The sequence below is a fragment of the Equus asinus genome, chromosome 14, assembly GCF_041296235.1.
Source record: "Equus asinus isolate D_3611 breed Donkey chromosome 14, EquAss-T2T_v2, whole genome shotgun sequence".
In the NCBI taxonomy this organism is placed as follows: Eukaryota; Metazoa; Chordata; class Mammalia; order Perissodactyla; family Equidae; genus Equus; species Equus asinus.
Genome location: NC_091803.1, coordinates 10,343,782 through 10,368,081, shown reverse-complemented (window position 1 = coordinate 10,368,081; position 24,300 = coordinate 10,343,782). Strand labels below are relative to the sequence as shown.

Genomic DNA, 24,300 nt, shown 5'->3' with positions numbered 1-24,300 from the left:
ACTCATCAAGCTCCTGTCATCGCCTCTGACCACCTCGGTCTCTGTCCACCCCCTACAAATTTATCAAAGTGACCTTTGTAAAACACAACTCTGATCTTGTCACTGCCCATGACTGACACTCTCAATCACTCCCAACGCCCGCATATGCCATGCCAAGACCTACCTTGTCTAGTGATCAAGCTTAATATCCGGCTGTATCCCATTTATCCTCCCCCCCACCCCATCTTTTTTTTTAACTCACATCACCCTATTCTCTGAAGCCCTGGTTCCCTTCTTTGTATACTGTTCCCACTGCCCAGAACACACACACACACCCCGCCTCACCCATCCATCCTCCACCCTCAGCCCCAGTGTCAGGCACTTCCTAGAAGGATCCTCACTAGCATATATTCTTGATATAGCCCTGATCCCACTTCATTACCATTAGTGATTTTCTGATCTGTCCACACAACAGACTGAGTCCAGAAGATTTGTTTGCTCCTCTCTACATCCCTATTGCCCAGTACCTGGTATGCAGTAGGTGCTCAATATATGCTTGCTGAATAAATGCATGACTAGAAAACATGATGAATTCCATACTGAAGGTAAATACGGATGGTATGGGAGGAATACTCCTACGAACTTTCCTCCTGTAAATAAAAAAGAGGGCTACAAACTACAGAAAACCCAAAGGTCCCCAGGAACATCCCCCCTCCTGGGAAGTTCCCATTCTGCTTTCCAAGCTGCTTTTTGCTCCCCTTATCTGCCCCCAACATCAATGATCGATGGACTAGTGACTTCTTTGTCTAAGCTGGGAACAACTTCATTTGCACACCATACTTTTTTAGTTCACCCTAGGTTAGGCGTAAAATAAGAAATTGCTCCTGTTAAACCAGGAGTCACTCCTCCCCGCCCCATTAACAGAATAGAGCATTTGAAAATCTGATGAAGTCCTAAGGACTCTAAGGAAAGCAACTAGAATGACAAAGGGGCTGTGACCTGGGGAGAGAAAGGAATCCACCGAGGTTATTCAGGGTAGACAAATAAATACTTGAGGGAGATGTTGCTACTCTCTTCCAAAGGGCTGTATGGAACAGTATTTAGGCTCACCTGACAGGCTTCAGAAAGTAGAAGAAGGACCACATAGTGGAAATGGCCCTAGTTTAAAACCAGGAAGAAATGCCTTTCCATTCTAGCCATTCTCTAGTGGCTGCTCTGGTGAGTGACGGAGAGGAGAGGCAAGGAGGAAGGAAGCCCCTGGATATCACTGAATGTGCTCAAGCAGAGATGGATGTCCTCACTTTGGGAATGTCACTGAGGGGCACAGAGGACTTCTATCCCTTTTGCCTGTCCAACATCCATCACCTCATTTGTTAAGTGTACCCACAGTTCTCAATTAAGGAATCACTCTTTCCTTCTCAGTGGATGGGGTGGGGCTAGCCCCATTCCGACATCTAGAAGTGGATATGGGACCTCAACTGGGCCATTCAAAATATCCCATCACTATGGCCACAGTGGCTGGCCCATGAATTTGCATGTGACTCAAGGCTGACCAATGAGATCTCTCCCTGGGACTTTGTCTGGAGGGGTTGTTAATCCGGAAGGATGTCAGCCTTGAACCAAGAATTGATTCCTCCTTTGCCACCACATTCCCCACAAAACTGAAAGAGTGATCTTTTAAATAGGCAAATAAGATCATATTGATACCTCACTTAAAAGTCACCCATGGCTTCTCACTACACTTAAAATAAGATCTAAACTCCTTACCATGGCCAGAATCCCTGTACCATCTGCCTCTCCCACTTGTTCTCACATGACTTTCCTCTTTGGTCCCTAAGGCCCAGCCATATTGGTCTCCTTCTAGTTATTCAAAGACAGCAAGACGATCTTTGCCTCAAAGTCTTTGCAGGACTGTTCCCTCTGCTGGAATACTCTTCCCTCCACAGCAGGCTCCCTTTCACTACAGGCGTCCCTTTTCCCATGTCACCAGCTCAGAGAGATTTGTTGTGACTATTCCCTCTACTGTTGCTCTGTATTCCTGTACCCAGTTTTATTGTCTCCATTACACTAGTAGCTGTATGTATGTAAATGTACGATACGATACATACATTTTCATCTGTCTGCTGGTTTATTCTATCTTCCTCCTCGGGAAATAATTTCCAGGAGATCAAGGACTTGCTGTCTTATTCACTAAAACATGCCTAGTGCATAATAAACCCATAATAGCTATTTGATGAATGAATTAATGAATGAATGGATTTATCCTAACTGAGAATAGGGCCAAAAATTTAAAAGTAAATAAGAAAGGAAAGTGGTTCTGAAAGACAGGATTCCTAACAACATCATTTGAGCATATAGACCCCAGTGAGACTGTCTCCTCCTGGACTTTTCGGTTAAGCAGCAAATAAATTCCCTTTTTAGCTTAAGCTGGTTGGAACTGGGCTTCTGTCTTCTGCCACAAAAAACTCTGACTTATACCAAGGGGCTTCATAAAGCCCGTGGTGGAGCCCACCCATGTGATTGCTCTCCTCCTCTGCTTCAACTAGAATGTTCCCCAAACAGATCTGGACAATCCTTTCTCATGATGGCTTAGGCCTCCTTCCTCTGTCACTCACTGAGGATGTAACACAGCTTAGCTCCAGGCCTGTCACTCAGCAAGTAAGATGAGGCACGATGAGACATGGAGGGGCTTATGTGGAGAAAGGCGAAAGGAAGTGTGGTGGGGTCAGACGGTTAATAGATGTGACAGAATCAGGCCCGGTGTTTTTCCTGTGCCTGGAGCCCACCTCACCCCTGCACGGGCCACTGGCCCCCAGCTCCTGTCTGCCTTTAAAACAGAGGCCCCACCTCTGGGATCAGTTCTGATCCAAAAGAGAAGCAATTAATCAGTTCTTGTCTCACATTCTACATCAGCATCAGGCCTTGTTTTCCAATAGGTTGACCTACATCTTGCTCCTTCGTTTGGGTCTCTGAATTGTTCCTGGCTAGTTCCAGAAGCCTGAGTCTCTGCCTCAGAAACCTTCTTAGTGATGATAATGATAGGAAACACCTGCCTTTAGTTTATCATGTGCCAGGCTCTGTTCTGAGTACTTTCCATGTTCTTAGTTCATTTAATCTTTACAACGATCCAAAAAGATAGGTACTGTTAGTAGTCCCATTTCATAGATGAGGAAGCTCAGGCACGAAGGGTTTAAATGACCTGCCCAACATCACACGGCTAGTAAGTGGTGCAGTCAGGACATGAGGCCAGGCAGTCTGGCTCCAGAGTCTGTGCTATTAACATTCACACAATAACAACTTAGACTATAAACACCTGTGGTAGATTGGATTTCACAAAGATGGATGCAGCAAAATCTCCCTCCCACAGGCTTTTCTTACAATGTCACTCCGCCCTCCCTCTCATTGAGGAGCGAAGTATGTGTTCCCTCCTCTTGAACCTAGAGTATGTGACACTATGTGACTTTGAGGCTTAATAGTAAAAATGCTATGTACCTCTGCCTTGCTCTGATGGGACACTCAGTCTCAAGACCTAGTGCCATGCTAGTTTGGAAGCCCAAACTAGCCCAGATGGAGAGATCACATATAGGAAGTGTTCTGCCTGACACCCCAGCCGAGGTCCCAGCTGTAACCAGCATCACCACTAGCTAAGTGAGTGCAGATGCCTCCAGATGTTTCCTGCTTCAAGTCACTGAGTCACTCCCAGGCTTTGCATCTTTCCAAACAAGGCCCCAGACATCAGGGAGTAGAGACAAGCCCTCCCAAATTCCTTACCCAGAGAATGCAGGAGCCTAATAAAATGGTCAGTTGACGCCACTAGGTTAGGCAGTGGTTTGTTACACAGAAATAGTAACTGGAACATCATCCCCTGTCTACAACCTTGTCTATGTCCAGTCTATAGAGCTCTGTCTCTGAATGGTATCTGGTTCAGTCCCTAACACCCAGTGACAGGTCCATCATATTCTGCTGGCCTGATATGTCGCCCGTCATCCCTTGTTGGACGTGCTGAACGCCAACAGCCACCTTCAATTACCACTTCTTGTCTGTAGCCAGATCCTCGTGACACCAAGTGTCACCAGCTACACTGAACTTGCTCTCACTTCTGAAACTGTTTCTGACCTCTCAACTTTGTCCACAGATCTCAGTTTCCTGCCTCATTCTGCCCTAGCCAGCCCCATCCGTTTTCAGGTGACAGTCATGGTTCAGAAATGGAGCTGATCCAGGTTCTTCATTGGAGAGATGTAAAAATTGAAGCCCAGCAACATAAAACAAAATAGTAGCAACTGACATCTCTTGAAGCCCTAATGTATAATACTGAATTCAACCCTCACAAGTTATCCTGTGTAATTAATAACATCATCGATTCCACTATACAGATGGAAAACCTGAGGCTCAGAGACAGTAAGTCATTTTTGGTCACACAATTGTGTTAAGCTGCCTCGGTGTCCCCTGAGAGGTCAGATCTCGGAAGGTTGAAGACAAGATACATGATGGATTCCAAGACACAAAAACCATTGGGTTTTTCTCCTGCAGAAAATCTACCTGATATCTTAACAGGATAACAGCCTCTACCTTGAAAATACACCTTCTATGATCAACACAACTAGGAAATAAAGATGGTCCTTCCTCATGAGTTGGTATGGTGGGTGTGGCTAAGAAGATCTGTATTGGCCACATCCCTCCAGTTTTTATTTCTCTTTGTGTCACACTCCAGAATGTGATGCTCTAAATCTGGGTCCTTATCCTAGGAGATGGTACCAAATCCGTCTTTGATGAGTGTACAATGCCTTCTCATGGATGGAAATATACAGGGGTGGCTAAAAGAACAATCTTTGGAGTTCAAACAAAGGTATAAATACAGGCCCTGAGAATTCCTAATTACATGAGTTGTACGACCTGGGGCAAGCTGTGTAACTTTGTTGCCTCCAGGCTCTCATCAGCATAGCAGGCACAACAGGACCCACTTCATGGAACTGTTGTGAAGACTGAGTGAGACAATGGAGAGAGCCCAGCACAGAACAAGGGTATGCCCCCAATCACCATTATTATTGTTGTTATACACAGAAATGGAACGAATCCTTACCGAACAGAAGTAAGCAAGAGCTCACTATATTTTAGAAAAATCACCAAATTATCTCAAACTACAGTATAAACAGTCCATAAAATCCCCCAAACAGGCAAGAAGGCCAGCTCCCAGATTCCCAAGTAAGTGTTCATTCACACGATTCCAGGCCCTTATTGTGCTCAAGTTGCTAAGAAACACCTCGACACTAATCATTCTTGGCAATCTCAAGATACTAACTCCTACAGTTAAATCTTCCCTAGAAAGACCCAGCTTCTGACCTAGAAGCGGGAGGTGGGAGCCCTGACCTTCTTAGTCTCCAGTTAAAAGAAAAAACAGGCAAACGATGGTATCAGAGTCCTATACTCCTGGCAAAGAGGAGAGTCCATAAAAGCCAGCGAGAAGAGGTTCCATTGTAACCTGACTAATGCTTCTCCAGAAGGGTTGCTATCAGCTGCAAAGCACTCCCCATTAAAGAAATCAATTTAGCATTTGACTTCTCCTCCTGTGGCGCATATTGAAGCGGGATCTGACAAGGATGGAAAACAGATTTGTGTTAAATACTGCCAATAAAGTCTGTAGCTCAAGGTTACAGCAGTCAATGGAAATCCAGTGCCTTGGAAACCCTGGGACCCTCATCCATCAGCTGGAGTCAGCAGCTTTGAAAGGAAGCTGTAGGTCTGGCTCAGGAAGGGGGCTGGTTATCAAGATTGGGTATTTGGGGTCATGGTAACCTGAGATGCTGGTTTTGTACTAGGTCCTTAAAGTAGGCCTGAGCTCCCAGGTCTGTGAGCATCTTGTTGGTTTTTCTTGGTTGTAGTGGATATCTCTTGCTCTTGCTTGCCTAGCATCCACGCACTCTTCGTTTTCTATCAATGGTACTCATGTTATCCCAGGAAACAGCTCCTCTTCTACTTCTCAGTCTGTGAGATTTGGGTTGAATTAAGCACCCCTCTGGCTCTAAGGGTAGGTAGGTATGTGAACTCACCCTACCCAATCAGTGCTGGCCAGCCACTCTGGCCCCAGCAAGAGTTTCAGGGGTGTCTATGTGACCCAAGGAAGGCCAATCATAGCCAATGAGCCTCAGTCTTGAAATTCATTGTAATTGTTTGTTAAAAGAAGTCATCTTTCTAGGGGCCAGCCTGGTGGTGTAGTGGTTAAGTTTGCATGCTCTGTTTTGGTGGCCTGGGGTTCAAAGTTTCGGATCCCAGGCTTGGACCTATACATCACTCATCAAGCCATGTTGTGGAGGCATCCCACATCCAAAATGGAGGAAGATTCACAGAGATGTTAGCTCAGGGTGAATCTTCCTCACCAAAAAAAAAAAAGAGAAGAAGAAGTCATCTTTCTACTAGGGTGGATGGAAAAACAGGACGCAAGCCTAAAGCTCCTGAAAACCATCTTATCATAATAAGGAGAAAATGGAATCAGTCCAGAGAAAGATAGACATAGATGGAAAGAGAGAGAATCCAAAGTCTGATTAGATCATTTGAGCTCTTAGAATCAAGCTGTACCTGAAGACCATCCCCTGGACTGTTCAGTTCTAAGATCCAATAAGTTTCATTTTACTTGGTTTTTAAGTCAGAGTTGCATTCTTGTCACTGCAACTAAGAAGGATCTGATGACTCCAATGTAGCTGTATCAGCAGATGAGGCCGGCCTGCTTGGAAAGTGGCAGGTCTCTGTGGAGCCTCACTTAAGGCAACACTCAGCAATGAGTCACATCTTCCCATCAGATTCATCTTTCCAATGCATGAACAACATATGGGCAGATCATGGGAGATTTCACGTGAGTCCTGGGAAAGCAGGTACAACCTGCCAAACCAGACAAGCAGGTGCCGGTGACGCTCCACACAGCCGCCCCGACCGCTTCCACGTGCTCTGTTCTGACTTCAACACTCAGAGCCTCGTCTTCCTGGAAACGCTGCCCCCATTTCAGAATCCGGCTCTGCCTGTACCCAGGACACGTCAGCAGCACCTGGGAATTAACATCTCCCTGGGGACGGCCTCTCACCACTGACCTGCCCTTTGGCACGATGATTCTGAGGCAGTTTTTTACCCCATTTCCCAGAGTTTCCCCCACAGGATTAAGTTTGAGGCAGCCACTGGGATAGCTGGCTTACTACTGGCCCACTAATCAGCTGCCTTCCTTCCCTGTATGGCCCCCTCACTCCCTGGTGTGTCCCTGTACCTCCTAAATAAACTACATATGCTCAATCAGTGTCTCCGTGTCTGCTTCTGCCTTGAGAGCAGAAATTTCTTCAAGTTTCCCATCAGACACTCCGTTATTCCCCTCATGGAAATTCCTCCCCTAACAGCCTTTATCTCTTAGGCTGCCCAGCCTTTTACAAATCCTTAGAAATACATCTCTGATCCTCAGCCTGCATATCCCAGAAAGGTAAACAAAATCCTAGAAGCTCTCACATCCCTCCCACCCACCCCCAAATCTTATCAATATATTCATGCAGCAAAAATAGATTTCTTCCAGAAGGGAATGCTGTTGCCACCCAAATACAATTTACCTATAAATACCAGTGCAAAGGACGGCAGCAAGCACCCGGGTGGCGTCAAAACTGCAGTCCACAGTCAGGAGCATGGCCTGCTGGCTCCCCAGGGTCTGCACCCGCACCCTGCCTCCCTCTTTCCCACCTCTTCTTTCACCCCTCTCTGCCTTCCCTTTGGCATTTTATGTGGATCCAGCCACACTGAATTAACTACTTACAGTTCCCCTAAAATAGGCCGTGCTGTCTCCTTCTGCCTTTTTAAATGCTGTTCCATATGCCTGAAATATCTTGTCTTCTCAGAGGCTGCGAAGGACTCGCTTCCTTCTCACCCCACTCAAACTCCTGGTTCCAGGACTTTCTCACTCGAAAGAGAGAGAACTTGGCGTGGATTGTGTCAGAAGACTGAGCTTCCTTCAGAGCAAATGATGGAGACAGGCCTGGCGATCACTTGGCCAGAAGTTACAGATGGGATTCCAGATTTGGAGAGTGAAGTGGTTCTCGAAGCTGCCGACAAAACACAGCCACCGTTTTAGGCGTTCTGCCAGATGTCTTCAGGTCAACAGCAGTGGATGAGATCAACAGACACAGGAGGAAAGATACTCTTTTCAACTTTCCTTCATTCTTTCTGATAAAAAAGAGAAAGTCTAATTTTGGTTATTCAGATGTCTTTAACACCTAACATTTGCTAATCTCTCATTTTTAAAAGGCAGAGAATTAATAATATTGTCTTCTTCTCATTGCGTTATGTTTCTAATTCCCTTCCACCTAAGGTCACTGATACTTTTCCTTCTTTTCCATTTATATTAATGATGTAAAGTTTTCATTTAAATGCAGAGTCAAAATAAACAAAGGACAGTAAGCATAGTAACACATACACACATCCCTGTGTGACAGGTGTGATACGTGTATATACATTATAATATTATATATAATTACATATATTAACCACAGGTGGTCCTCGGATATGACAAAATTTTGTAAAAGTGATACTCAAATGAGTCAAGTTCAGGGGAAAAAGCTAGAAGGGGCTGCAGTGGCTACCTTTCAGATGCCTTCTTTCCTGGTACCCATGACATGTTTGGTGGGCACAGCCCAAAAGCTGGTGAACCCCTAAATTCTCTGAAGAAGCAGAACTTCAGAAACTCACTCCAGCTGGTCTTCCCATCTGCATAAAGGGCTTTAGAAGCGGGTTATAATCTGAACTTTCCCTGCTCTCCTCCTCTTAGGGTGTCTAAGCTGAACTTGCACATTCCCGGATTATTTTGGAGTTGAAAAACCACCGTTTTAGCTACACTTGGCTCCTCTGAAGTACAAGGCAGAGGATGCTCCCATCTTGCCCCATGCCAGCTGTGACGGAGGACAAAGGCTCGTCTGTCTTTGATAAACAAATGAAGCTCAACATTAAAGGTGCTGTCTGATCCTCGCTTAAAGAGGCAGCCCCAAAGCAAACCAGCCAGACCTTCCTAAGCAGCTTTTGACGTCAAGGGTGAAAAGCAATGAGCGGTTAAGCTTGCCATTTCTATTCTGAAATGTGGCTTAGAGATATGCAAGATGGGGCTTTTCTCTTTCTAACCTTTCTGATTGCTCCTTCTCACTCAACCAAACTCACTCAAACAGATTTATGGAGCAAGCTTGTAGGAGCCAGGCACTGTGCTAAACACTGAGGATAAACAAGAGGCCGAAACCACCAAGTGCCTCACCTCAAAGCCTATGCTCCAGAGATTCTAGAAAGGGAAGACAGATAGTAAATGCAGAGGAACATCAATAAATGACAAGACCATTCCAGAGGAAGAGATGCTATTTAAAAAATAAAACAGGATTCATCAAAACGTGGCTGAGGTCCTGAGTGTGCACATGGTGGGTGGTTGGCTGGGGTGGTCGATGATGATGTCTATAATATTGTGATCCGAAACTTGAATAACGAAAGGATTCAACCTCACAGGATCTGAGGGAAGGGTGTTCCTGGTAAAGGAAGATGAATGTACAATAGGCCAGTGATGAGACTCCTTCGATTTATCTCTTCTTCATTTACCCTCTTCATATTGACCCTTCTTACATTCCCTCCGATGTGGATCAAGGCTGCCCCAGGGAGAGAAGCCCAAGGCATCCTGCCCTACATACTGATTTATATCATCCTCCAGGAAGCATAGGACGTCCTGACTTAATCCAATCTGATTCTTACCCAAAGATATAGGACCACCCAATAACCAGACCCCACCTGCACTGACATCATTTTAACAATGTTTTTCATGATCTGTCCTTTGTCTTGTAAAGAAATAACTCAAATACCTATGCCTTACAAATTTAGCTCTAACCCTCAACACGTTGCAGCTCTTCACTGCCCATGGGTCCTGTCCCCACGCCTGCAGCTTTTCACTGCCCATGGGTCCTGTCCCCACGCCTGCAGCTCTTCGCTGCCCATGGGTCCTGTCCCCACGCCTGCAGCTCTTCACTGCCCATGGGTCCTGTCCCCATGCCAGCAGCTCCTCACTGCCCACGGGTCTCGTCCCCCACTACTCCATGCTATTCTGTGAATAAACGAGCACTACTGCTAGCTCTTGAGAGTCCAAGAAATCTTTCTTTCGACTCCTCGACTCACCAAGTTCGCATCACCTCCACCTCTTTTCATACAGCTTAGAGATGTGGCTCTGGATTGGGTTTCTCTCCTAATTCCATCACTAATTAACCATGTCCCTAATCCCTAGGAGTCTCAGTTTTCCCATCTGGAAAATGGTAACAAGAACAATAACACCTATTTCACAGGATTGCTGTGAAAATACGATGTTCTATCTAAAATGCTCAGCTTACTTCTTGGGGTAAATAATCAACAATGGTTACTCATCACTCTAATTTTACTGCTCTCCTTGGACAAACTCCAGAAGACACTTAGGTTCATATAGGCTGAACGAGGACTGACCTGAATTTGAATTCTGAGTCTCTTCTTGTGTGAAGGAACTTGGGATGGGTTATTGTGAAAGAGAAGCTGATGTAATTTCTTTTTCTGGTTCCAGGTATTTCCTGCTAACGCTTCAATAGCTAGAGCACTCTACACCCACTGACTCCGGTGTAGGGTTTTTTCTAGCAGGTATCCAAAGAGAGAGAGAATCAGTGCTTGGTCTTTGAGGTTCAAAACAGGCCTTTGAAACTCAAGGCAAGGACTACAGTCTTGAGCAAAAAAGGTTTTTGAGTTTCAAGAGCCTATTTCCTTGGAGTTTCAAAAGACCAAAATCCTGCACTGAACAATAGGCATAGAAGAATACGCTCATTGATCTGTGAGCATGAGGTTTTCTCCCGCCACAAAAAAATCTCACAGGCTCAGGAAAAGCAGCAAAAGAGAAACATGAGGGTTAGACTCCTGTCAGGGCACCCAGTGAGACCAGGTCCCACGGAATACAAGAGTTAAGGATAAAATCACAGACAGGAGGGTATACAGGAGCCTCTTCTCACTTCCCAAGGGAGGACCAGGAAAGTGAACAGGATTCGAGAGTTCTCCAGCACCCTGCCGAGGGTCACCCCAGTAGAGTGGGAATGACAGCCTGGCGTTGCCGATGAACGAAAGAGGCTGGGGTCCCTGGACCTGGAGGAGCTTTGTGGATGGAGGCTGAAGCTGAGGCCTGCTTTCCACCATTCAGGTGAGCACTGTGCACCATCATGTTAATTGCTCTTCTCCTGGGCATCTGGGAAGGACAGCAGCCAGCATCCTTGACAAAGAGAAACCTGTCTGTGCCCTAAGACTTTGCTTAGCACCATCTGAATTACCCCACATAGACACATCCCCTTTATGATGGCTCAGAGTAGTCATAAGCCCTCAAGATGGAATGATGGCTCTAAAAATCTAGATGAATCAGCCTTGGCATTGACACTTCAGTGGGAATGAGAGGAACCAGCTTGAGTTCTCCCTAGAGCTAGAAGGACACTAAAATACGCCTTCATTACACACTTGCAATCAAAAGAGATTTGCTGGAAAGACAACCTACCATCAATAAACTAATGCTCTAGAGAAAAGGCAGCTGAAAACTGCCTGACATGAAGCTGGCATAGCCCTCTGCTTTCCCCTCTCCATTCACCTTCTCACCTAGAACTGAAATGACATTTCAGGAACATAAACTTCTGCGACATAGAGTTAGACAGGGGCACTACGCGCCAGTGTTGCCCAGGCTCATTCCTTTCACTTTCCAAACTCCACATCCAGAAATCTTTCACAGGAGTTCCAACAGCTTACTTGACAAAGGAAGGATGGAGGATACTTCTCAAGGTGTATTCATTTCAGGAACTGTGCATTAGTCCTGGGCTGCCCTCTGAGCTCTGTGGCAAATGGAACACAAGCTAATGGTCACTAGCTTCACTGAGTATATGATGACTCTGTTTACATTTAGATCAACGAGAGACAGGGATGGAAGGTAACTGCCTCAGTTTCCCCAAGGGAGCTCAGTCTTTGCGATTCTGAAAGCAAAACCATCTGAAGATACCAAAGCAAAATGTTATGCAAAGCAAAAGGCTACCTGGCTGACTACGCTCAGAAGGGAGAACTTTCTATCAAGACTGCCCCTACAAAGAGCTGTGAGAGCCCACCCTAGGAATCTGAAGGCTTTCTAAAATTTTTGACAAAGTCAAGTGCATAGTCGATGTGACTTGTACTTGATATGAACAAGTCCTGTGGGTCACTGAGTTTGCTCAGGTCTGAGTTCTGTTTGCCCTCCAAGGTTCTACTGTTCCAGGGAGTGTGTGCTGCTCCAGTCCGGATGTAGACACCAAAGTCCCACCCCCTGGGCCAGCCCCACCTTCTAGGAGAGTTTGGCAGAATATAGGAAGCTCAACGACTGCATTTTTAGGAATGTATCCTAAAGAAATAATCATGCACATATGTGGAGGTTTAACTCAAGGATGTTCATCCAAGAATTAACTATAATAATGAAAACTGTAAATAACTTAAAAACACAACTGGGTAATGATTAAATTACAGGAGATCCATGGGATATTACGTTGTCCTTAAATGTTCTGTTTTGAGGAATATTTAATAACGTGGGAAAATGCTTAGGGTATACACATTTTTAAATTATATTACACGTCGGTACGTACAAGATTTGCAAATATTCACATGTATAAAGAGGTTCACCAAAATAAAACTGTGATTCTCTTTGAACGGTGTGATTACGGATGAATTTAAATGTTCTTTATACCTTCTGTGAGCTTCCTATCTGTGAGGGTTTAGGACAACTTGAAGTTAGAGGGCACAGTCCCCAAGACTGTCTCACTTCTGACACCAACTGCAAGTTTGATGGGTTCCCAAAAATACCCTAAAGTTTGATAATTCACTAAAAAACCTCACAAAACTCACTGAAAATTGTTATGCTCATAATTATAGCTTACACAGAGAAAGGATACAGAAAAGATGAGCCAAAGGAAGAGATGTATGGAGTAGAGTCCAGGAAAAGTGCTAAAAGGGGAGGTTCCGTTGTCTTCTCCCCATGGAGTTAAGGACACGATACCTTCCTGGCATCCATGTGTGACAATATGCACAGAACAGTGCCACCCAAGGACGCTCCTTGAGCCTCCATGATCAGAGTTCTCAGGGGACTTCACTATATCAACATGAGGGATTGCCCTTGTGGCTGATGTCAGTCTCAGTCTCCACCCTTCCACCCGTGTCCCAAAGCCCCCACCCCAAATCACACTGTTGGCCTTTCTGGCATGGCTCACCCTTACCCCAACATGTGGCCATCCCCCACCCTAAATCGTATTGTTTCACCACCCAGTGTGACCCCAGGTCCCAAGCAAAACAAAAACCATGTCCTATCAAGCAGAACACTGGATCACCTCCCAGTAAGCCAAAGACAAAGACCAGATGTCTTGGGCAGGATTGACTTCTTTACTACAAACTACGATAAACAATAAAAGTTACCATGAACAATAATATTAAGAACTATTCCTGCATTAGATAACTGGTGTCTTTGAAATCTGATCCTGGACACCCAGGGAAGCCAAAGGGCTGCTTTTGCCCCATCCTTACCACCTGGCCACCATCTAAATGGGCTTCTGCCTTTTCTTGGGTTATACCCTAAGTCCTCAATGGGGATCTGATCTTGTTACCTTTTTGTTATTGTAATTTCTATTCTTATTATATTGCTGTTTTTATAATTCCAATTGTAATGACTGCAATCATTGCTATCATGTATTGATTACTGACAGTGTTCCAGGTAGTGACTTAAATTTTTAACATGTACAATCAAGTATAATTTTCACTTAAAATGAATTTTTCAGTATGTGCTATTTTAGCCCCATTTTGCAGATGAGAAAACTGGGGAACTAGGAGGTAAAATTTTTTATCCCAAATCTCCCTATTTAGCAGAGACAGAGCTTAGATTCAATCTCAAATCTGTCTCCTTCCAAACGCCCTTGACTTCCCTTCTGCTCTAACGGCTCCTCCCCTGGGGGTCATCATTCTCTGATTCAGCTCCCCTACTCTGGTCAGTCCCCCATCAACCTAGGAGCATCTAGGAAGCCAGATGGCCACCCATCTGAGGCCAACAATGAAGAAGCCTCCATCACCATATCAAGCCCTTAGAAAGGCATCCCATGCTGATCGCAGACCCAGGAGCCTTCTGTCCGGATGCCAGATCCCAAGAGGCACCTCCCTGTCCACTTCTCTCAAACAATCACTCCACCTGGACCCAGTTCGCCCCTCAAAATTAAATTCCCTTTGGAGCGTCTGTCCACTCATCCAGGTGTTCTTTATTGCCAGACATCTAAAATTATTAAAAAAAAAAATTTGTCTCAAGACAACTTCATGTTAATTTTACATGTCGAATAAACACTGAACAAATCTCGAGTACATTTCAGAAATGCTCCATGTCCTTAGGGACTTCTTCCTCTGTTTACTTTCTTATTTTTTTACTTTGAATCTCTAAAGAGTCAAGTTTTGGTCAATTTTCTTCCTTCAAAACTTATTTTAATTTGTACTGAGACAAAAGGATGTGAAACACTCAATATGGAGTTGAATGTCTTGGTCATTAACTGAAATGGTTTAGATAAATTTGTAGGAATGATGTGGTTCAGCTAGGGCAAACCACAAGTCTGGACGGATGCTGGAGGTACAGATGACAAAGGTATCGATCGCCTCTGGAGAAGTGAGCTGTCAATGGAAGCTTCTGGGAGGGCTGAGATGAGGGCCACTGTCTGAGCCTTGGTTCTGGAGGATTTTAGAAGATAGGACCAGTGGGGGAAGGCAGCCCGGAGAGAAGGTATAGGGTCTGCTAAAACCAGAGTCAGAAATGATCCTGTACAATGCTTCCCAATGCTGAAGGCACCAAGCCCTATGGGGTGAGGGTAGGGGAGGAAAGTGGGAGTTCGTAAATCAGGGGTACATGGTTAGCCTTTTGGTGTCATCATAACCAAGCATTTACATATTGGTATGTATATTATTTTATAATAAATTATTTCATTTTTATTTCTCCTTTAGATTACAATTAGATAATATTGATTTTTTAATGAGGCATGTGGAACGGTTATATTGTCTATGAATTTCACCTCAGGAGGTCCTCCAAAATATCTGTAATAGACAGGGAACACTGGGCCGAATGGATGTTGAAACCACTAGCCTAGTCAATTCCGGGAAGTTCCATGAGGCAGGAACTGCGTGGAGGGTTGGAAAAATGAGCAGTAAGGGGACAAGTTGAGTGAGATAGGAAGGAATCAGATTACGTGAAAATCTTTGGGCACAGAGGCAATTTTACCCCGAAGCTAACGAAGGTGAAGCTTTAGTTAGCCCCTCACTTGCTTGGGGCCAATCCAAGACCTTGGGAGGAGCCCTACAGCATGTTCACGTGGTCATGTTTATTTACTTGAAATATATTTTTATTTCCATTTTTCTTGAAAAGGGTCCCCAAAATTGTATAGAGAGGGCTTCACAGACTCTAGACATCCTTAGTTGGGTGGGATTCACGCTTCGACAATGGGGAACACCAGTGAGTTTAAGCAGAGAAGTGACACAACCCCTTGTGCAGAAAAATCACTGGGAACTCCTTCGTCGGGGAGAAAGATGTTCTTGTTTCTCATTTCCCATTCCATAGCAGGGAAATAGGCGACGCGGTTCAGACTCGCTTTCTGCAAAAGCTACATATAGACCCAGACATGGCACTGTGTGGTCATCGTGGTCCATCTACCAACATGCTCATTCCCACAAGTCCTGCAAATCTAGCTGCTGTAGGTACAGTTCATTCCCAGAAACATAAACTATTCCTGGGATGGGGGTATCAGGGCCAGCCCTTGCACCAACCCTAGCAGAAGGACACACCTCTACATTTCTCATTCCTTCCTGAATTTGTGGCTCCACTACCTGGGTAAGGCACAACTCTACCAGCACTCATCACAAACGCTTTCATTCACTCTATAACCATTCACTGAACTCCTACTACACACCAGATCTTGTAGCAGATGCCAGGAAGATGGAATGATAGAGTGGTTAGTGTACAGCTATTGGGAGTCTTTGCAGACCACATACCAGCTATGTGAACTTGTGCAAGCCATTTGATGTCTCTGAGTTCAAACTTATCTCTACTATAAAATGGACACAGTAACAGCAGTGAGCATCTTCTATTTCAAGTTTCCCCTGTACTATATAATTATTTTTATGGAGGTATAATTTTCTTACAATAAAATACACAGTTCTTAAGTGTTTGGTTTAATGAGTTTTGACAAGTGCAAACTTCCAAGCAACCCCCACTGAACACAAGATACACAACACCTCTATCACCCCAGATAGTCCCTTTACGCCCCTTTCGGATCAATTCTCTGCCCCTTAGAAACAACCATTTTTTTACTTTTATCATCATGAATAAATATTATCATACAAAAATATCCTTTTGTGTCTGGCTTCATTTGCTCAACAAAATGTTTTTGAACTACAGCCATATTGTTGTATATATCAGTTGCTTGTCTTACTGTTGTTGAATAATATCCCTCTCTGTCAATATATACCACAATTTATCTATCCATTCACCCAATGATGGACATTTCAGTTGTTTCCAGGTTTTGGCTATTGTGATACAGCTGCTGTGAGCATTGCTATTTAAGTCTTTTCGTGGACACACAGCTACATGTCTCTTGGGTAAATAACTAGGAGTGGAATTTCTGGGTCAGTAGGTAAACGGATGTTTAACTTTATAAGAAATTAACAAGCAGTTCTCCAAAACGGTTGTACCATTTGATATTCCCCACAGCAAGCAATGTAACGTACCAGCAGCTGCTCCATATCCTAATACTTGATTTGTCAATTTTGTTTTTTGTTTTGTTTTGCTTGTTTTTGCCATTCTAGTGGTTGCGGAAGAGTATCTCATTGTGGTTTTCATTTGTATTCCTGGATGACTAATGATATTGAACATTTTTTTCCCCATTTATTGGCTATTTGTACATCTTCTTTCACACACTGTCTGTTCAAGCCTTTTGCCCGTTTTAATGCTCTTGTGTATCTATACTTTGTAGGCATATACTTGTAGGCATTCTTTATACATTCTGGACATAAGTCCTTTGCCAGATATATATACCATGAATATTGTTCATCCAGTCTGTGGTTGAACCATATGTGTGACTATACCTACTCCCAGGAGTGTTCAGTGATATGAACCAACAAAGTCTTCTGTTTTAAAGGGTCAACTGAATTCAGTGTCCAGACTCTGTCCTTTGCAAGTGGGAGTCCTGATTAACACGTTAAGAAATAATTACCTCCCAGGGTAGACGTGAGGACTACATGAGACTGAATGTGATAATACATGGGAAGTCTTTAACCCAGGATTCAGCACATAATAAACTGTTTCTGCTGTTTTTACCAACATTAAAAAAAGCAGCCCTTTCTATCACCAAGAAAATAGTATTTGTATAGGAAGGCAGAGACAAAAAGAATCCAGTGCTATGAGACTGTATAGGAAGAGCTCTTAACTGATCACGGGAAGGCATGTCAAATAAACTTTCCAACAAAAGACTAGAAGATTATTCGGCAATAGTAAGACTTGGAAAGGAAGATGGCAGAGGGGACACAGTTTTCAAACAGAAAGACGGCCTTGTGAAAGGTCAATGGGATGCAAATGCCTGTAGCATTTAGGCAAGGCTGCAATGCGTGGGGCAGGCTGGGGCATGATGGGAGAAGAGACTACGGATGTAGGTGAGGTCAGATTATTGAGGTCTTGGCCACATAAGAGTGTTTGTTCTTTATTCTATAGGCCTATCTTCTCCAAGTGCACCCCCAGAGCAGCAATATTCGGGAACTTGTTAGAAATGACCAAATCAAAATCTGAGTTTTAACAATACTCTGTGTGACTCATATGCAAATAAAGTCTGAAAGGCACTGCTGTAGACAATGAGAGACATCCGAAGCTTGCGACTGGGGTAGTGATTTGATCAGATTTATAGGTTAGGAATTTCAGCCTGGAGGCGACATGGAGAATGGTCTGAAGGACGCTAGACCACAGATAGAAAGATCAGCTAAGAGTCCATTGTCATTAGATCTCCCTGGACCTCAGAAGTTAAGTGTCATTTTTGATAAAAACACTTTCAGAGGCCAGCGGGGTAGCATAGTGGTTAGGTTTGTGCACCACACTTCAGCAGCCTGGGGTTCACAGGTTCGGATCCTGGCACGGACCCAGCACTGCTTGTCAAGCCACACTGTGGCAGCATCCCACATAAAGTGGAGGAAGATTGGCGCAGATGTTGGTTCAATGACAGTCTTCCTCAAACAAAAAAGAGGAAGATTGGCAACAAATGTTAGTTCAGGGTCAATCTTCCTCACATACACAAGAAAACCACTTTCAAAACTCAAATTATCTTGCAGGCATCCCTACAATATTCTAAGAACCTTCTGGAGACATTTACTTAAACTCTACAAATCATCATCATCATTACGATATCAAGAGTTACTGGACATGTAACCAACCATTCCAGGCTCTACAAAGGGTACCCTCTGCATATTATTTCTAATCCTCATAACAATCTTGAAATATTGGCAACTACAACAGATATGTGTTGTCTGACTCCCCTGCATTCCATTTCCCACAAAGACCCTTATTTTCAGGCAAGTGGTATGACTGGGACTGACATCACTCTTAGCTCTGTCTTACTAGTTATGGTGATTGGTTCAGGGATGCACATGTGATCCAGCAAAAGCCAATGAGAAGCAAGAAAACGTCTGTGGCACTTCTGGGGAACAAGCCCCTGCAGGCACGGCCCAAAGAGATGTTCACCCTTTCCAAGCAAGCTGTGGTGGGAAGGTGAGAAGCTGTGAGGTCTGGAACAGTGAAAGTCATTTTGGCCACTATGAGGGAAGCCACTAGGAGGATAAAACTGGCACTGAGGGAAGACCAAATTTAGAGAATCATCAAGAAATACAGCTAGATTCCCTGATGACAAAATGAAGCTCGGGACTGGATAAAGCCACACCTAGGATGAGTTACTGCCAAAATTTTCTGTTAAATAAACCAATTTTTTATTGTTATTTAAGCCAGAAGTTCTGTCACCAACAGTTTCCTAATGGATAGACTGTCATGATTTTCACTTTCCGACAAAAAAGCTGAAAAGTAAAAAGGATAAATTTTCTGTTTGGCCACACAGCTCATATCTAAAATCAAATCCATCTCACTTGAAAGTCTGTGCTTTTTCTGCTAAGTTTGCTCCTTCTCAAACTTAATTTTTGAATCAACACTAATAAACATAAATGAGGAAATAATAAGATTTAATTGAACACTATATGATGCATAATTGATACAACCGGGGGGGGGGAATTGCAGCTTGAGAAAATGAAATATTTTCTATCTTTCACCTACGTACTTATTTAATTTTAACTTGCTAAGTAATTCAGGGAATATTTATTGAAAGCACATATTATATGCTGGGCCCTGTATTAGAAATATAAAAATGAGTAAGAGAATGATTCTAAATGTGTTTCTTATCAAACAACAGAGCCTGAAAAACATTAAGCAAAAACTGATAGTGATAAAAGGAGAAATAGACAAATCTGCAGATAGAATTGGGAACATTTACACTTCATTCTCAGAAAATGATAGAACCACTACAGGAAATTAGAAAAGATACAGAAGGTCTAAATACAATCAGCCAATAGGATTCAGATGACATATACATAAAATTCCACCCAAAAACAGCAGAATATACATTTTTTCAAGCACCACAGAATATTCACCAAGATAGCTAATACCCTGGGACATAAAATAAATCTCAATAAACTTAAAAGAACTGAAATCAAACAAACTATTTTCTCTGATCACAATGACACCAAACTAAAAAGCATTAACAGACAACAGGAAAAACCTCTAAACATTTGGAAATTGAATAACACAGTTCTGAATAATTTATGGGTCCAAGAGGAAGTCTCAAAAAAAAGAAAAATATACAGAACTAAATGAAAATGAAAATAAAACATATCAAGATACGTGTAATGCAGCTAAAGCAGTACAAACAGGGAAATTTATAGCATTAAATGATAACTTTAGAAAAGAAGAAAGATCTCAAACTAATAAGCTAAATTCCTACCTCAAGAAACTAGAAAAAGAACAAAATAAACCCAAAGAAAGCATAGGTAAGCAATAATAAAGGCAGAAATCAATGAAATTGAAAATAGGAAAACAATAGAGAAATCAATGAAAGAAAAAACTGGTTCTTTGAAAAAAATCAGTAAAATAGCTAAAACTCAAGAAAAACCGACAAAAATAAAAAAGAGAGGACACAAGTCATCAATATCGGAAATGAAATAGGAGATATCACTACAGATCTTGGAGCTATTAAAAAGATAACAAGAGGGGCCAGTCTGGTGGCACAGCGTTAGGTTCACAAGTTCCACTTCGGTGGCCGGGGTTAACCAGTTCGGATCCCAGGTGCAGACCTATGCACCACTTGTCAAGCCATGCTGTGGCAGGCATCCCACATATAAAATAGAGGAAGCTGGGCATGGATGTTAGCTCAGGGCCAGTCTTCCTCAGCAAAAAGAGGAGGACTGCAGGCAGATGTTAGCTCAGGGCTGATCTTTCTCAAAAAAACAAAAAAAAAAAGAAAAGAAAAAACGAAGAAGTATAACAAGAAATTACCATGAACAACTTTATGCTCATAAATTCAACAACTTAGAAGAAATGGACAATTTCTCAAAAATCACACACTATCAAAACTCAAGGAAGATGAAACAGAAAGTTTCAACAGCCCTATAACTATTAAAGAAGTTGAATTCCTGATTGTAACACTCCCAAAAGAGAAAATCTCTGGACACAGATGGTTTTGCTACAGAATTTTACCAAACGTTTTAAAGAAGAATAAACACCAACTACATACAATCTCTTCTCCAAAATAAAAGAGGAGGAACCCCTTCTCAAATAATTTTATGAGGCCTGTATGATCCTGTTTAAAAAAAAGCACAAAGACAATATAAAGAAGGAAAATACAGATCAATATCTGTCATGAACTGTGATGCAAAATCCTTAAGAAAATATTAGCAAATTCAACAATGTATGAAAAGAATTACACACCATGACCAACTGGGATTTATTTCAGGTGTGCAAGGCCAACTCAAAAATCAATCAATGTAATCCACCGTATCGACAGGCTAAAGAAGAAAAAACTGATGCAGCAAAACCATTTGACAAAATCCAACACCATTCATGATAAAAACTCTCAGCAAGTTGGGAATAGAGGGGAACTAAATCAACTTGATAAAGATCATCATACTTGATGGTGAAAGACTATACATTTTCTCACTAATATCAGAAACAAGGCAAGGAGGTCCACTCTCAACATTCTTATTCAACATAATACTGGAAGTTTTAGCCACTGCATTAAGGCAAAGAAAACCATAATAAAACTACACAGCCTGGAAAGGAAGAAGTGAAACTACCCCATTTGCAAATAACATGGTTGTTGACAAAAATCCCAAGGAATCTATTCCTCCAAACCTTCTAGAAGGAATAAGTGTGCTCATCTAGGTGACAGGATACAAGATCAACACACAAAAACCAACAGCACGTTCATACTAACAATGAATATGTATAAATGAAAATTAAAAACACAGTATCATTTACAACCTCTGCAAATAAAAGTTGTAAATTTAACAAGACAAGTACAATATTTGTATGCTGAAAATTACGAAATGCAAATAAAAGTAATCAAAGAAGATCTAAATAAATGGAGAGACATATCATGTTCAGGAATTGAAAGACTCAACATAGTAAAGATGTCAAATTTCCCGAAGTTGATCTATAGATTTAACGAATTCCTATCAAAAGCCACACAAGGTTTTTGTAGAAATAGACAAATGTATTCCAAAATTTATACAGCAAGGTACAGGCCCTAGAATATTTAAAATAATCTTGAAAAAGAAAAACAAAGTGAGAGGAATCGCTCACTTTAAGGCTTACTGTATAGCTACAGTAATCAAGACAGTGTGGCTCTGATGGAGGAAAAGACACACAGATCAATGGAACAGAATGGAGAACTCAAAAATAGATCCACACAAATACGCCCAAGTGATTTCAGACAAAAGTGCAAAAGCAACTCAATGCAGGAAAGGCAGCCTTTTCAACAAATGATGCAATTGGACAATTTGCACAGGAAGAAAAATGAACATAGACCAAAACCTCAAACCTTATAGGAAAGATAACAAAACAAGTTATGAGCTTAAATGTAAAATTATAACATTTTTAGAATAAAAACAAGAGAAAATCTTTGAGATCCTGGCTAGACAAAGAATTCCTTAGACTTGACACCAATAGCAAGATTCATACAAGGAAATTTTGATAAACTTTACCTCATTAAAATTAAAAACTTTTGCTCTGCAAAAGGTCCTAGTAAGAAGATAAAAACACAAGCTACAAACTGGAATAAAATATGTGCAGATCACATAGCCCACAAAGGACTAATATCTGGAGTAAATAAGGAACTCTCAAAACCCAATGTTAAAAATCAAACAATCGAACTGGACAATATAAACAAGACATGAACAGATATTTCACTGAAGAAGATATACAAATAGCAAATGAACACATGAAAAGATCATCGACATCATTAGCCATTAGGGAAATGCCAATTAAAGCCACAATGAGGTATCACCATATACCTGGCTGAAAGGCTAAAATTAAAAACAGTGACAACTCCAACGCTGGCAAGGATGCAGAGAACCTGAATCACTCACACATCACTGGTGGGAATGTAAAATGGTACCACCACTCTGGAAAAGAGTTTGACAGTTTCTTATAAAACTAAACGTGAAACTGTCATATGATCTAGCAACTGCACTCTTGGGCATTTAGCCTGGCGAAATGGAAACTTATGTTCACACAAAAACCTGCACACTAATGTTCGTAGCAGCTTTTTTCCTAATAAGCAAAACTAGAAACAGCTCAGAAGTCTTTCAACAGATGAACAGTTAAGTTGGGCTACAGTCATACCATGGAATACTGCTCAGCAACAAAAAGGAATAAACTACTGACACACGTAACAACTTGGATGAATGTCCAGGGAATTACGTTGAGTGCAAAAAGCCAACCTCAAAAGGTAGCATACAGCATGATTCCATTTATATAACATTCTCGAAATGACAGAATTATAAAAATGGAGAGCAGATTAGTAGTTCCCAGGGTCTAGGGATTGTGGGGGTTAATGTTGGGAGGAATACGGGTGTGGCTATAAAAGGTCACATGAGGAATCCTTGTGGTGATGGAAATGCTTCTGTATCCTGCCTGTGGTAAAGGACTCACACACCTATGCATGTGATAAAATTGCACAGAAGTAAATACGCATGTGCACACAACACGCACAACCTACAGACACATTCATGCACACAAATGAGTACAAGTAAAAGTGGGGAAAACTGAAAAAGGTCAGTGGATTTCATCAATGTCAATATCCTAGCTGGGATCTGTACTGTAGTTCTGTGAGATATTACCACGCTACCATCGGGCAAACGGCATAAGGGACAGGTGGACCCTCTCTGTATTATTTCTTACTATTGTCTGTGAACTTACATTATTTCAAAATAAAAAGTTCAACTTTAAAAAAATGAGTAAGGGCAGTCTCTATGAAAGCTCATGGTCTACTGAAGAGAGCAATTTTTTTTCTGCTTTATCTCCCCAAATCCCCCCCAGTACATAGCTGTATATCTTAGTTGCAGGTCCCTCTAGTTGTGGCACGTGGGATGCCGCCTCAGCATGGCTTGATGAGCGGTGCCATGTCCACGGCCAGGATCTGACCCAGCAAAACCCTGGACCACCGCAGTGGAGCGCACGAACTTAACCACTCGGCCACGGGGCCAGCCCCGGGAATAATAATTTAAAGGAATAATTAAAGCTGATTGTGATAACTCTCACAGTACATGTGTGTGCCATTGACACGGAGATTCAGTGGATTGAACACTGACAACTGAGCTGGCACTATATGAGTAGAAGACTTGTGGGAAAATGGAGGTGTGAGAATTGGACTAATGTTCTATCTCTGATGTGGGGACACACACACACACACACACGCACACACACTCACACACAGAGGAACCAAGCAGAGAACAAATGAAACGGGCACTTCACCCTAGCACTGAATCTACAGAAGGGTGCCATCTACTTGTCAATACTTTGACAAACATAGGTGACGTACGCTGCAGATGTAAGGACACTGAAATGAATTACCAGACAACTTCCTTTCTGGAGAGTATTGACAGCAAGATGTAACCTGAGGGAAATCAAACAGCATCCCATAAGGACTCTCTTAGAGACGCAAAAGATAG

The 24,300-nt window shown here is 42.6% G+C and overlaps 1 long non-coding RNA gene across 24 annotated transcripts in view; it reads right to left on the bottom strand.

Annotated features, from left to right (window-relative positions):
- Nucleotides 1-24,300, bottom strand: part of LOC123276648 (uncharacterized) — a 197,983-nt gene that overhangs the window by 27,167 nt on the left and 146,516 nt on the right. For 19 of the 24 annotated variants that reach the window (XR_011494088.1, XR_011494095.1, XR_011494102.1 and 16 more), the window contains one exon: nucleotides 7,760-8,166. The exons of 2 other annotated variants lie outside the window; for them this stretch is intronic. This is a non-coding gene — a long non-coding RNA (uncharacterized lncRNA). The remainder of the gene's footprint in view (nucleotides 1-7,759; nucleotides 8,167-24,300) is intronic. 3 more of the 24 variants (XR_011494101.1, XR_011494087.1, XR_011494093.1) reach the window with 1 other exon arrangement.